Genomic DNA, 12,700 nt, shown 5'->3' with positions numbered 1-12,700 from the left:
AAATCCAGCACAGGCCAATCAGGTGGCAGCATTTTCTCAGTAGATGTTCCCTCTTCACAAATGACTCTGGTTTGTGCCAAGGTGATGTAAAACTCGCCACTACAGATGTTTAGAAAGGGGAATTTAGTTGAAGGGGTTGGATTCCTTGAAGGCATACCCTTGGAATTGTGTTTGCTCCCAGTCTCTTCCTCCCTGGCTGGGTTTGCTCATTGCTGTTAGAAGTCTTTTTTGCTACACACTGCCTGACTGAAGGGCATAGCCTTCAACTGGCAGACTCTGCAACTCTAAGCCTAACCTGCCTCTCCCCAGTTTGTCTTTCTTTTTTGTTTTTGTCACAATAATGGACAACTGGCTGACACAGTAACAATGTGCTATCGTTTTTTATGAATTGGTAGAGACTTGATTCGATAACTATTTTGCTAAATAGGCTTCACACTTTTTTCCATAAGTGATTATGACTGCCTTCTTTCTTAGTGATGTCCGTCAGGATTTGCACAGGAAGAATGTTCAACTCTCCTGCTGAGAAGTGGTGAGTATTGCTTTCCCTTGTTGGTTTGCTTGGCCAACAGCAAGCAAAGCTAGTTACAAGAAATTTCTTTAAAAAAAGAAAAGAAAAAAAAAAGAAAAGAAGAGAAGAGAAGAGAAAAGAAAAGAAACTTTGTAGCTTCTCCCAGGTCTCTAGAGATTTAGACTCAGCTGTGATGATCTACCCAGAGATCACCACGCTGCTCAGAAGAGGCCTATGGAGAGGGGAGAGGACACAGAGTCAGTACCTTTGACTGTCACATACCCCACAATTTGAGGCTGACCAGCTGAAGCCACAGATGCTGTAGAACTTCGATGGGCCTTCTCCACTGTCCAAATCCCTGACCCCAGCCTAGTGACAGACAGGAAGAGAAGTATGCTTTAACCCACAACCTTCAGGGAGAGTCCACTGTGCCAGTGCGAGCAGCAGCACGTTTGTGCTGGCCTCAGAAACAGAGTGGGTGAGAGTCCTTCCTCTGTAGTTCCGGAGTGTTTGTAGAAGATGGCTACTATTGGTCCTTAAGCACTTGATACAATTTAGCAGTGAAAGGACCCACACACTGGGTTTCACATTATAAACTTAATTTCCATTTTTGAGGGGCAGGGAATGTTTTTGAGACATATATCTCAAGATTGTCTTGAACTCTGTATGAAGCTGAGGCTGGCCTTGAACTCCTCCTGATCCTCCTGCTTCCATCACTAGAGTGCTGGAGTTACTGGCATGAACCACCATATCTGGGCAATTTCTAAAATATATATAGAAGCATAAATACTTTGTTCTTTTTAAAAGCAGTTATTACATGTAGTTATGTATGGGAGTGTGTATATATATATATGTGTGTGTATATATACATGTATGTATGTGTATGTATGTGCACACATGTATATGTATGAATGTGTATGTGTGTGTGTGTGTGTGTGTGTATGCATGTACACACATATACCATGGCTATAAAGGAAGTCAAAGGATGCCTTCCACAAGTCTCTTTCCATCAGATGGATCTAACCCAGGTTCTCAGGTTTGGGGGAAAAAAAATCACCTTTGTTCATTAAGTCATTTCAGCAGACTCATATTTGCTTTTCCTTATGGAGTGATCTGTTTGGGTTGGTTTAGTTTTGGTTTGTTTTTTCAGAATCTCACTTTGTAGTCCAGGCTGGCCTAGAACTCATGACCCTCCTACTTCAGCCTTAGTATGTTCTTTGAAATGCCATTAAATCATCTCATTTCCATTATGAAAACCCAATGACCTGGGAATAAGACAGAAGTCCCTCTCCAGCCTACAAAGCTCATGGTAATCTGGCCCTGGCTTCTCTGGTCTTGCTGGTACCTTGTTCTCTGTGTTTACCAGGCCTCCTCCTTCCTGTCATATAGATCTCAGTTCCTAGATCTGACCCCTCCTAGGAATGTCTTCTTGACCAACATTAATGCTCTCTTGTCTGTCACTCTTTCATATCATCCATTTAAAATTTTATATCACTCATTGCTTTCCGACATTATCTTTGTTTTTTTGTCAACGTGTTTATCTCTAGGTGCTCTCCATAGCATTCTAGAACTCAGGTCTGTGTAAGCAGGGGCCTCACTGGTCTCACTCATTGCTATTGGTCTAGATCTTAGGGCACATAGTCCATGTGTGATAAGTACACATTCTCTAAGTTATTGACTTGGACCATCTCACCCACCCTGGCCCAGTTGTTCTCATTCTTTCCTCTGAATGCCCAGAAATGGGCAGCATCTGGTAAAAGCGCGAGCAGATCCTAGGTGGCATACAAGCCCAGCCCATCGGGATTCTTCCGTCGGGGTGGAACACTAGTCTGCCTTCGTTACCTATCACCAGATGCAGCAGAGGCCACTCTGAAGCTTCTTAGGAGATAGGACCAGGTTATGCCACCAGTGGAAGAAAAACTATAGTTACTGGATGTAGTTTAGAAGCCCCTCAGTTCTTGTGCGTCTTTGAGTAAGTCACTCCTCTACCTGTCTCTCACAGTGTATAGATCAGTTATACTTTAAGAAAAATGAATCCTGCTTCAAGATTATTATTATTCATCTTCCCCTTTCTCTTGTCTTCTTCCTTTCCTCTTCTACCCCCTCCCCTAACTCTTGCTTTCCCTTCCTCTTGTCCTCTTCCTCCCCCTCTCCTCTTCCTTCCTCCTGTAAGGAGAAATTAAAGCTTTAAACCTGTGCTGACTAGGAAGAAAAGTTATGGGCCTAAGAATCCATCACAAACTGGCCACATAGGCCTGGGAAAGAGCAAACAAGTTGTTAGATATCATAAGAGCTGGCAGGTCAAGAAGACATAAAACTATAAACATAGAGGAAAACATGTCTAGGCAAACGAGGACATGTCCAAGGCCCAGGCCTGCAAAGACGTGCCTGGCGGACACTAAGTAATGGACCATCTGGTCCTCTCAGATATGGTTTAAGGTCAGATGCTTTGTTGACTCAGATTAACACCAACCTTAGAAATTTTCCACTCTGTTCTACACGTAATAGTTAATATTTGAACTAGCCAATCATGTATGACCACACTGATCCCTTTGTTCCCTCAGACCTTTTTCCTATAAAAACCTCTAACTTTCAAGCCTCGTGGTCGGCTCCATTATCTCCTGAGTGAGATAACTGTGGTGCCGAACCAGGGTGTCCTGAAAATTAAAATATACCTCTTGTAATTACATCAAGATGTGGTCTCTCGTGATTCCTTGGGTGTACGTCCTCCCGAGATTTGAGTGGGGGTCTCCCCAGGGGTCTTTCACTCCTCCCCTAACACTTGCTTCCCCTTCTTCTTCCTCTTCCTCTCCTCTTCCTTCCTCCTCCCCTAACTCTTGCTTTACCTTCTTCTTCCTCTTCCTCCCCTCTTCCTATCTCCTCCCCTAACTCTTGTTCATCAACTAATCTTTTGCTTTGGGAATGAAACTCAGAAGCTTACTAACAAAGGTCATGTCTATCACCTCTCAAATTATGAATTATCAGCAGGGCAGTGGTGGCACATGCCTTTAATCCTAGCACTTGGGAGGCAGAGGCAGGCGGATTTCCGAGTTCGAGGCCAGCCTGGTCTACAGAGTGAGTACCAGGACAGCCGGGGCTACAGAGAGAAACCCTGTCTCGAAAAACCAAAAAAAAAAAAAAATTAGTTGATGAAGTCAGAGCTCTGTGATCCCATCTTCCCAAACTCCTGGCCATTGGGGACGCATTTATAGATCCAAACCATAATGGCTGTTAAGTGGGATTTATTCTACGAGGGCAAAGTTTAACATTAAAAAAGACAATTGATTTAATTTACCTCATTGACAGAATCAAGGGTAAAACCCTAAGATCAGCTCAATAGATGGAGAATAAAGAGCATCAGGAGAGTATTGAGCTGACACATTCAATGCCCACTCGTGATCTGAGAAAACACAAATGTTCTCAGCGAACCAGGAATAGAAGTGAAGTTCCTCAGTCCAGTGAAAGACATCTGTAAAAATACTTCATTCTGTACTACCTACTGGAAGGTGAGTGTTCTCTTCTTCACGATCAAGGCAAAGGTGCTTGGTCATGTTATTTCTATTCAGCATTTCACTGAAAGTCCTTGACAGCGTGATAAAGCAAGAAAAGGAAACAAAGATGCAAACACTGGAAAGGAGAAGTGAAACTATTTTCATATGTAGCCAATGTAATTATTTTTGTAGAAAACCGCAGTCCTCAAAACTTACCAGAACTAAGAAGGGAGAGTCAACATAAAACATCAAACCCAACTTTAGGGAGCTGGAGAGATGGCTCAGCTGTTATGAGGAGTGTTTGCTGCTCTTCTAGGGGACTGGAGTTCTTTTCTCAGCTCCCACATGGCAGTTCATAGCTGATGTCTGAAGATATCTGATATCTCATATCACGCATAGACACACACTTACACATAAACAAACAAACAAACAAATAAATAAATAAATACAATCTTTCTTTAAAAAGTCAACTGTCTTTTCTATATTACCAGTAAGCAACTGGAAAAGTAAAACTTCAAAATGTATTAAAATAACATGAAAACCATAAGTACTTTGAAACAGATTTAAAAAAAAAAAAAAAGAGGTAAGATCTCTGTACAGAAATTAGAAACTCTGTTGAAATAGAGAAGACCTAAACAAAGGAACTGGAAGATTGCCTTTAGGAGCAGGGAGGCTCACTCCTGCTAAGATATCCACCATGCCTATGGACTGGAGACTGCCGTTAACAACCCAGCATACCATTGTTAAGATGACAAACTCACTCTAAAATTGTGCAAACATGAGAATGTATTAGGTAATTTTGAAAGTGATAAAGCTAAAGGTCTCACACCACCTGATACAAAGATGGCTTTTAAAAAAGTTATTGTTTCATTTGAAAGAAAAGACCAATGGTGAACATCCAGAGGATGTATTAACCTTACATCCTCTAATGCCTCATGTTTACTAATTGTGTGTTCTGAAAGCCACTGTGTGCTCCACAAAGATCAGGGAGTGTATCCTACTCTAACTATCTGTCTATAAATCTACAGCCAGGCACATGCACACCTATGGACCCTGTGATTGGAGTTGCTGGGGCAGGAGGATCACTTGAGACTATGAGTTCGAGGCCAGCCTGCGCAACATAGCAAGATGTCATCACAAAACCAAAACAAAACCAAAACACAGATATCTGCAGAGCTGAGTGTGCAAATGAATATATGATTTCATATTGAACCATGGAGTTCTGTAACCCATGTGGATAAGTTGTTTTATAAACTAATTTTTTCTAGGTCCCCTGAACCACAGACAGTGACATTATAAATAAAACCACAGACAGACAACAGACACACAAAACTCATGTTTCTGGAGTGGCATTAGGAAAGCCACAGAGATGAAATAAGGTTTTACTCACCCCCACTCCCACCCCCATCATAATTGAAAAGAGTAAAATAAGTAAAGACGGCAGGTGGGATCTTATTGTGAAACAGTGAAGTAGTGGGTAATTCAGACCCCAGGGACAGTAGTGAAGGTGGGGATAAAAGGAGAATATGTATGTATGTATGTATATATGCATGTTTATATGTGTGTATTTGTGTATGTATGTGTATGTATATGTATATAAGTAGAGGTAGTGAGGTTTGCTGATGGTTTAAAGTGAGAGATAATAGAAAGAAGAACCAAATGGTATTTTGGCTTGGATAATCAGGCCATGAAGGTGAATTACTGAGAGGAGAAAGCCAGTTCAGGAATGGGTTGGAGTAAGGAGACCCATAAGGCTACATACACATAAGGAGTTGTCTGACAGGCAAGTGAATGCATGGGTCTGGAGTTTAAGAAGAGATAGGAACTGGAGATTCAAATTTTGGAGTCAGCATGCAGATTATATTGAAAGACTAGAAAAGACTAAAGAGAAGAGGACCAAGGCTTGTTCTCTGAGCCACAGTCACTTCGGGAAGGAAGAAAGCAAGAGTTTAGCACAGGGCCTGGGAAGGATGGGTTGGGAGATGATCAGAAGGGTGAAGTATGGGGAAAGGCACAGGGATGCAGGGTTGGAGAGGGGAGATGAAGTGTAATGTAAAGGAGAGCAGCTGGCGTATACTGTCTCAGAGGACTTCCTCTCATGGCCCCAGGACAACACTCAAAAGTGTATATTAGCATTCCTATTCCATGCATAAGAAAAATGAGGCCCAGACTGGTCATACAGTCCAAAGGGGAGCCCAGATCAGCAGCTAGACTTGTCTCTGAGTGCCTTCCACCACTCACTCCCTTGTCCAAGTCTCCAGCAAAGGACACAGGATTTGGGGAAGCCACTTAAGAATTTCCCATGTGCAAACGTTCACCTTTCAGGCTTATGAGGATAAAATGGGATAATCTGTGTTAAGCACCTGGCAGTGCTTAGCTGGGCAGGCCCTCGAGAGGGAACAATATGGCTGCAGCTGTGTGTGACGCACAGCTCAGTCTCACAGACAAGGAGACCAGTACTGGAAGAATGTGGCTGTGGCCAAATAGGCAGACTTCCTGGAGGAAGTGCAGCATGAGCCAAGGACTCAGTGGTTCCAAATGTAGATCTGAGACATTTCAGTGCTCATAGGGAAAAGGACATGCAATGGGTTTTGCATAAAGCTCATAGTATTTAAGTAAAGGATTACTCTTATCTGGAGATTATGTCTTTCCTACATTGCTGGCATTGAAGCATCTTTCCCAGAAAATGGTTGTGAATGGAGGATGGTTTCTGTGTTGTAAACATCCTTACCAACAAAAGGAAAATTTGGTGACTTCCTGTCAGCATCCTTGAAGTTTTTAACTAGTTCATGAAATTCAGTTCTGAGAACGGCTGGCAGCTGGAGCTGGAAGACATTCTGGGTAGGAAAGTTGTATGTGCAAAGAACAGTGTGGCATGCCCTGAAACTGTCAATGAGCAGTAAGCACACACGGGCTCGAGCTTCTAGTGGGGTCTAAACAAGGAGCCAGGAAGCCACACTCTTGAGTTAGAGTGGTCACTCTCCTGAAGTCCCTCTTCCTCCTCCCAAAGTGGTGCCACCTCTCTTTGAGGGGCAAGACCATTCCCTAGCACTCCTCATAAGTGTGCACAGTGTGTACATGTGTGCATGTGTGTACACGTGTGCACGTGTTTGCAGGATCCCTGAGGAGAAAACGTGAGGACCAGAGAAGCATTAAGAACAGACAGGTTCTCGGGGCTGGAAAGATGGTTCACTGGTGAGGAGCACTGGCTGCTCTTGCAGGGAACTCAGGGTTGGTTGCCAACACCCACCTGGTGGCTCACATCTGTCTGTAGCTCCAATTCCAGGTATATAAATACATATACATATATTTAGTATTTTTTAAATACATAAAATCTGTTTTTAAAAAAGACCTGGCCTGGCCTAATAATTATTGAGATGACACACAAGATGAACCGAGAAAAGCAGACACCCACTGGGGAGAGCAGGAAGGGACCCCCAAGGCTCTCTGAGCGGAGTGTGCAGTTCCTGCCTGTCTGGGTACACATGACGGTGTGCTCGCATGTGCAGACATATCTACTGTGTGCCTGTCTCTGGGAACATCTGCTGGTGGTGTTGGCCTTGCGGTGTGTGTGTGTGTGTGTGTGCTCAGTGTTGGCTAGAACCTTAGGAAGGTTCCCGTAGGTGTGCATCCTGCTTATATATCTGTGTAAGGAACTTATGTTGAGTGTGTGCTGATGGTGTTTGAATTTGTGCTATGTATGTTTATGATTCTGTATAGGAAACCCACTCTGTGTGTTGATGGTAATGAGTATGAGCTGTGTGTGTCTACATGTCCTGAGGGAGTTGAGTGTGTGCTGGTGGTATCTGATGGATATGGGCTTGGTGTGTCCGTTATCTGGGTTCCATAGCTTGAGGGTGCTGATGGTGTTGAGATGATGTTGGAACCCAGGCTGGGTGTCTCTCTTTTCTTGGTCTTCTGGGGGTCAGACTGAAGTTCCTCTTTACCTTTATGACTTCTTTTCTCTCCTTACTTATCAATATCTGACCAAGGTCTAGGGACCTCCTAAAGGGTGATGGTGTAGCAGACAGAAAGGCAAAGTCCCTATCGGTTCCCTCTTGTCCTCTCCTCCCACCCCTGCCAGGCCAGTATCAGCCTTTGGTTCTCACAGTTAGAATTGGGGTTCTTATCTGAGGTCCCTGAAGACCTTAGGGACCAGGGGCAATCCCCACAAAATCCTGTTCCCAGACTGGTTCAATTCTGTAGTCTTAAGGTGCTACCTCCCTCTCTCTGTATTTCACCTAGTCTGTTTTTCTGAAACTTGTCCCTGGTGTGACCTTCTGAGTACGCTGGGGACAGAGGCTCAAAGCCTTCATCTCTTGCTGTCTTTGACATCCACCCTACTAGCCTCAGCTTCTTTCCTGGGGCTTCTCCAGCTTTGAGCTCTGGGGAGGGGCTGGCTCACGAGCAACAAGCTTTCCCACCACACTACCAGCCTCTTGGCTCTTACCCGGGATCCAGCCAGGGAGAGATCTCAGGGGGTAGAATGATGTGTGTGGCATAGAGGAGTCCTGCCTCTGAGTCTGTGTCTGTGAGCCATTTATCAAGTACTCACTGATACCCAGGCAGAGTGCTAACAGCTTAACTCACATTATCTCCTTTAAGGGGTGTGACAATGTGTGAGAGGGCGAGAGAAACAGGGTGACAAGGGAGAGCAGTCACTGGCTGTAGCTGGGAGCCCCTAGCAATGAATTCCCTTGCTCCATGCTAACAGTGCTGCGCTTGTGGTCTGAACAGAGCCTCAGGATGGGGAGCGGACCCATGAGCCCTCTCCAGTGTGGGTCCTGGCAGGGGGAAGGAATGAGCTATGGCCAGGTTCCAGGCCCACCTCCCTTCTTGCCCAAACCCAGGTTTTTCTTCTCTATAAGATGCACTTTTATACTGTCCAGAACTTGGGAGGTCATGAGCAGAGGCAAAGCCAGCTGAAAATGGGAAATACCTGTTTGCTCAACCTGGTCCTTGATCTTCAAAACCCACACAGAAAGAATAAGTCTCCCATGGCTCAGAGGTCTGTCCCAGAGACACAGGGGTCCTCTCTCCTTAGCTTGCCTGTGGCCTTTCTTGAGTTTTCAAGCTGCCTTTTCTCTGTGGATCTGTGAGCTTCTTTGGCGATCCACTCTTGGGATCAAGTCACCTATCAGATCAGACAGGGGCTCACTCTTAGAGCTTCATTTCAACTTAATCACAATCTATCTAAATGTAGCCCCATTCTGAAGTTCTCAGGGTTTAGGGCTCCAGCATGTGAGATGTCAGGGGATGCGACCCACCTCTGTCACTCCTTTCCTCCTTTGGGTCCTTGCTGATATCCCACTGTCTCTCACTGCCAGCAGCACTGTTGTGAAGACCGGCTGTCTACAACCTAAAAGTCAGCAGGAACCTCCTCCCTCCAGGAAGCCTTCCTTACTAACTTCTGCCTCCTCTGGTCTTGCACAGCCAGTAAACATAGGCACATGCCACACAAGCAGCTGTCACTTGCCATGCCTGTTATGACCTGTGCAGCACCCCCATTTGCTTCCTAATTGTCATCCTTTCTCCCTGGGAAGAAGTGACCCTCCTTCCCCTTTTGCCTCTATGGTTCTGAGGCTGCATTCAGTTGTAGCTCCTGCTTCTTAGCACAAGGATGAGCATGTGACTTGAGTAGAGCCAATCAGAGTTCTCTCCTGAGATTGCTGAGCTATAAGTACTGGGTGAGAAGAGGCCTTTCTTTCCTCTGGGGTGCAGAATGATGTAATCCTGGCACTTGGCATGGCTGTAGCATCTATCTGCTGGGCACTGATGAGCTTGGGCAAGCCTCTCTGTGCTCCAGTTTTTGCTTCTGCACCATGTGTGATGCTAGCAGCAGTGCCAGGATCCTAAGACTTCGTGTTCATGCACCAGCTAAGGACCACTCACTTTGCCTAAAGTTTAAGATGGGTGGATGTGTGCGTTGTGTAAGAAACATGGTTAAATGCTTCAAAAAGCAATGCAGTAAATTATACAGTAAAGAGGTCTGGTATTGTCATGGCTCCTTTGAACCCAGGTCACATCACTTAGACACACTACTTATTTTGTTCACTTGTTCAGCTCTTTGTTGAGATGCTGTCTAACTATACAGCCTTTGCTGTCCTGACTCACTTTGGAGACCCAAGCTGCCTCCAATCAGAGGAGTCCCCTACCTCTGCCACGTGAGTTCTGGGATTACAGGTACGTGCCACCATGACCAGCCTGGCAATTGTTTTTAAAATCTTTCCATTTTAAAATGGGGACCTGTGAGATGGATCATAAGGTAAACGAGGCTGATTCTAATGCTGAGGACCAGAGATTCATCCCTGAGACCCACATGCTGCAAGGAGAGAACCAGCTCCTGCGAGTTACCCTCCGACCTCCTCCCACACACTAAGTCAACTGATGAGTTAGTTGAAACTTCTTGGAGGGTCCCATATGGAAATACAAACACTTTAATTCTTTCTTCTAAATTATATCCTATCTAATCTTTGTCTTTTTAAAATTTTCATTTAATAACATATCCTGGGTGTTTTCCATAAAGTTCTCTGTGGCTGGCTCTTTCTTCCCTATTCCATGTATGGATGAACTCCACAGCTCCAATGCAATGGTAAGCCAGCTTTGTGTGCATTGTTCCACATTAGTGAAGTGGTCCCTGTAGACTTAAGTAGCAAACTTAAGTAGCTGAACCAATCAGGAAACACACACACACACACACACACACACACACACACACTCACACTCACACACACCAGAGTGTATGGAAAGATTTGTCTTCGGAGACTTGAATCAAATGGCTGATGGTGAGGCACATGCAAAGATACTCACTGTTAACTAACCAAGAAACCATGCTGCCATTTTGCATCACACCCACTTGGGTAGATGTGATTAAAAAAATAAAACAAGCAAAGACAGACAGACCTATGACTGCTGTGGTGTACGGCATGAATTGTCTTCCTGCATTGCAGACATCTCTACCCCGCTCAGCACCCATGTGACAGGCTCTTTACTGTGTGCCGGTGGAGAAGTGGAACTCAGGTTCCTTCCTTTTCCTTTCATATTCCAACTTAACTCACTTGTATGAAAATCCTTCAAGGGTGTGGAAAGGGAAGGGAAGTATTGCTGGCCTCCGTGGAGGCTGTTCACTTCATTTAAGAAAGCCATAGCAGTTTACCATGTTTATGTCACAATAGTCTCCTTTTGTAGGAAATAAAATATTGAAGACCCAGTCAAAGCCTAACCTCCCCACTGTCTCTTCTTAACCACAAATCTGACATTGCATGTTCTTTTTTAAAAAAAGATTTATTTTTATTTATTTCATGTGTATGAGTACACTGTAGCTGTACAGATGGTCATGAGCTATCTCATGTGTGTGGCTGTTGGGAATTGAACTCAGGACCTCTGCTGGCCCTGCTCGCTCCCGTGTAATTTACTGCAGCTGTCTTCAGACTCACCAGAAGAGGGCATCTGATCTCATTATGGGTGGTTGTGAGCCACCGTGTGGTTGCTGGGATCTGAACTCAGGACCTTCGGAAGAGCAGTCAGTGCTCTTACCTGCTGAGCCATCTCTCCAGCCCGACATTGTATGTTCTGATACTTTTATTCCATGTATGACTATGGCCACAAAATATATTGAAGGTTTTCTGGTTTTGCTATATTTTCCACTCAGATATTCTCTCTCTCTCTCTCTCTCTCTCTCTCTCTCTCTCTCTCTCTCTCTCTCTCTCTCACACACACACACACACACACACACAGAAGACAGAGTTGACAATGCTGGGTGTCCTCCTATTTTGCTCTCCACCTTACTTTTTTATGACAGAGTCTGTAAATGAAACTAGACACCTAATTGGCTAGACTGACTGGCCAGTGAACTCCCTGGATGCTCCTGCCTCTGCTTCCCTGTGCTGGGATTATGAACATGCACTATCATGCCTCGTTTTTTTTTTTTTTAACATGGTTTCTGGGGATCAAACTCAGACCTCATACTTGGGAGGTAGTACTTTATACTGACTGAGCCATCTCCCTCACTCCACTTAAAATACATTCTAATATCCTTCTTGTTTCTATTATTAACTCATGTTATTTCTCTTTCAAGTATTAAGGTAACATGGGTGAGAGGGTTTCAAATAATGTTTTGCTATTTGTTTATGATTCTATTGTCAGAGAATATAATTTAGTCCATTTCAAACTTACTGCACCTGGTTTTATGGTCAAAATACTATCTGAGTAACAATTTTATGTCCATTTAAAAGTATGTCTTCTGTTTTTGTGGGAAGTCTTTTTTATAAAGATCCAGTTAGGTCAAGCAGGTTGACAAGCGTTCTTCAAGTTTATTACTACCCTGTAGTTCCTCCGACTTGAAAATCTCCTCCTAGAGGGACATTTATAAGACTCCAAAGTATATGAAACACACAAGGCTCAGTAGTCTCCTGAAAATTACAGGATTCACAATGTCCTTTGGGGCGTCTGTATAGGGATCTCTGGGAATGTGGCTTTGATGAATCAATGGCCATGTTACAGGTAGGCTTTTAAATGATGCATCTGCTCCTGTGTCACCTACATTCCTGTAAATGACCTTAGTCAAGTTATCAGTTCACTAGGCTAGACTTGGGTGAAGTTGTTTATTTGGTATGTCTTTGGTTAAACTTGAGGTGGGAGTTGTTTGTTTATGTCTCCCCAGCAGGAAAACTACCCAATAATGATATACCTCTGCTAATTT

The 12,700-nt window shown here is 44.1% G+C and overlaps 1 long non-coding RNA gene across 1 annotated transcript in view; it reads left to right on the top strand.

The window, feature by feature from the left end:
• The first annotated feature begins 424 nt into the window (after positions 1-424).
• Positions 425-12,700, top strand: part of LOC116095546 — a 13,256-nt gene continuing 980 nt past the window's right edge. Inside the window, exons 1-2 of the long non-coding RNA XR_004120626.1 lie at positions 425-529; positions 3,815-4,014. This is a non-coding gene — a long non-coding RNA (uncharacterized LOC116095546). The remainder of the gene's footprint in view (positions 530-3,814; positions 4,015-12,700) is intronic.

Source organism: Mastomys coucha, unplaced genomic scaffold (assembly GCF_008632895.1).
Source record: "Mastomys coucha isolate ucsf_1 unplaced genomic scaffold, UCSF_Mcou_1 pScaffold18, whole genome shotgun sequence".
Lineage (NCBI taxonomy): Eukaryota > Metazoa > Chordata > Mammalia > Rodentia > Muridae > Mastomys > Mastomys coucha.
This window is presented reverse-complemented; position numbering and strand designations above follow the sequence as displayed.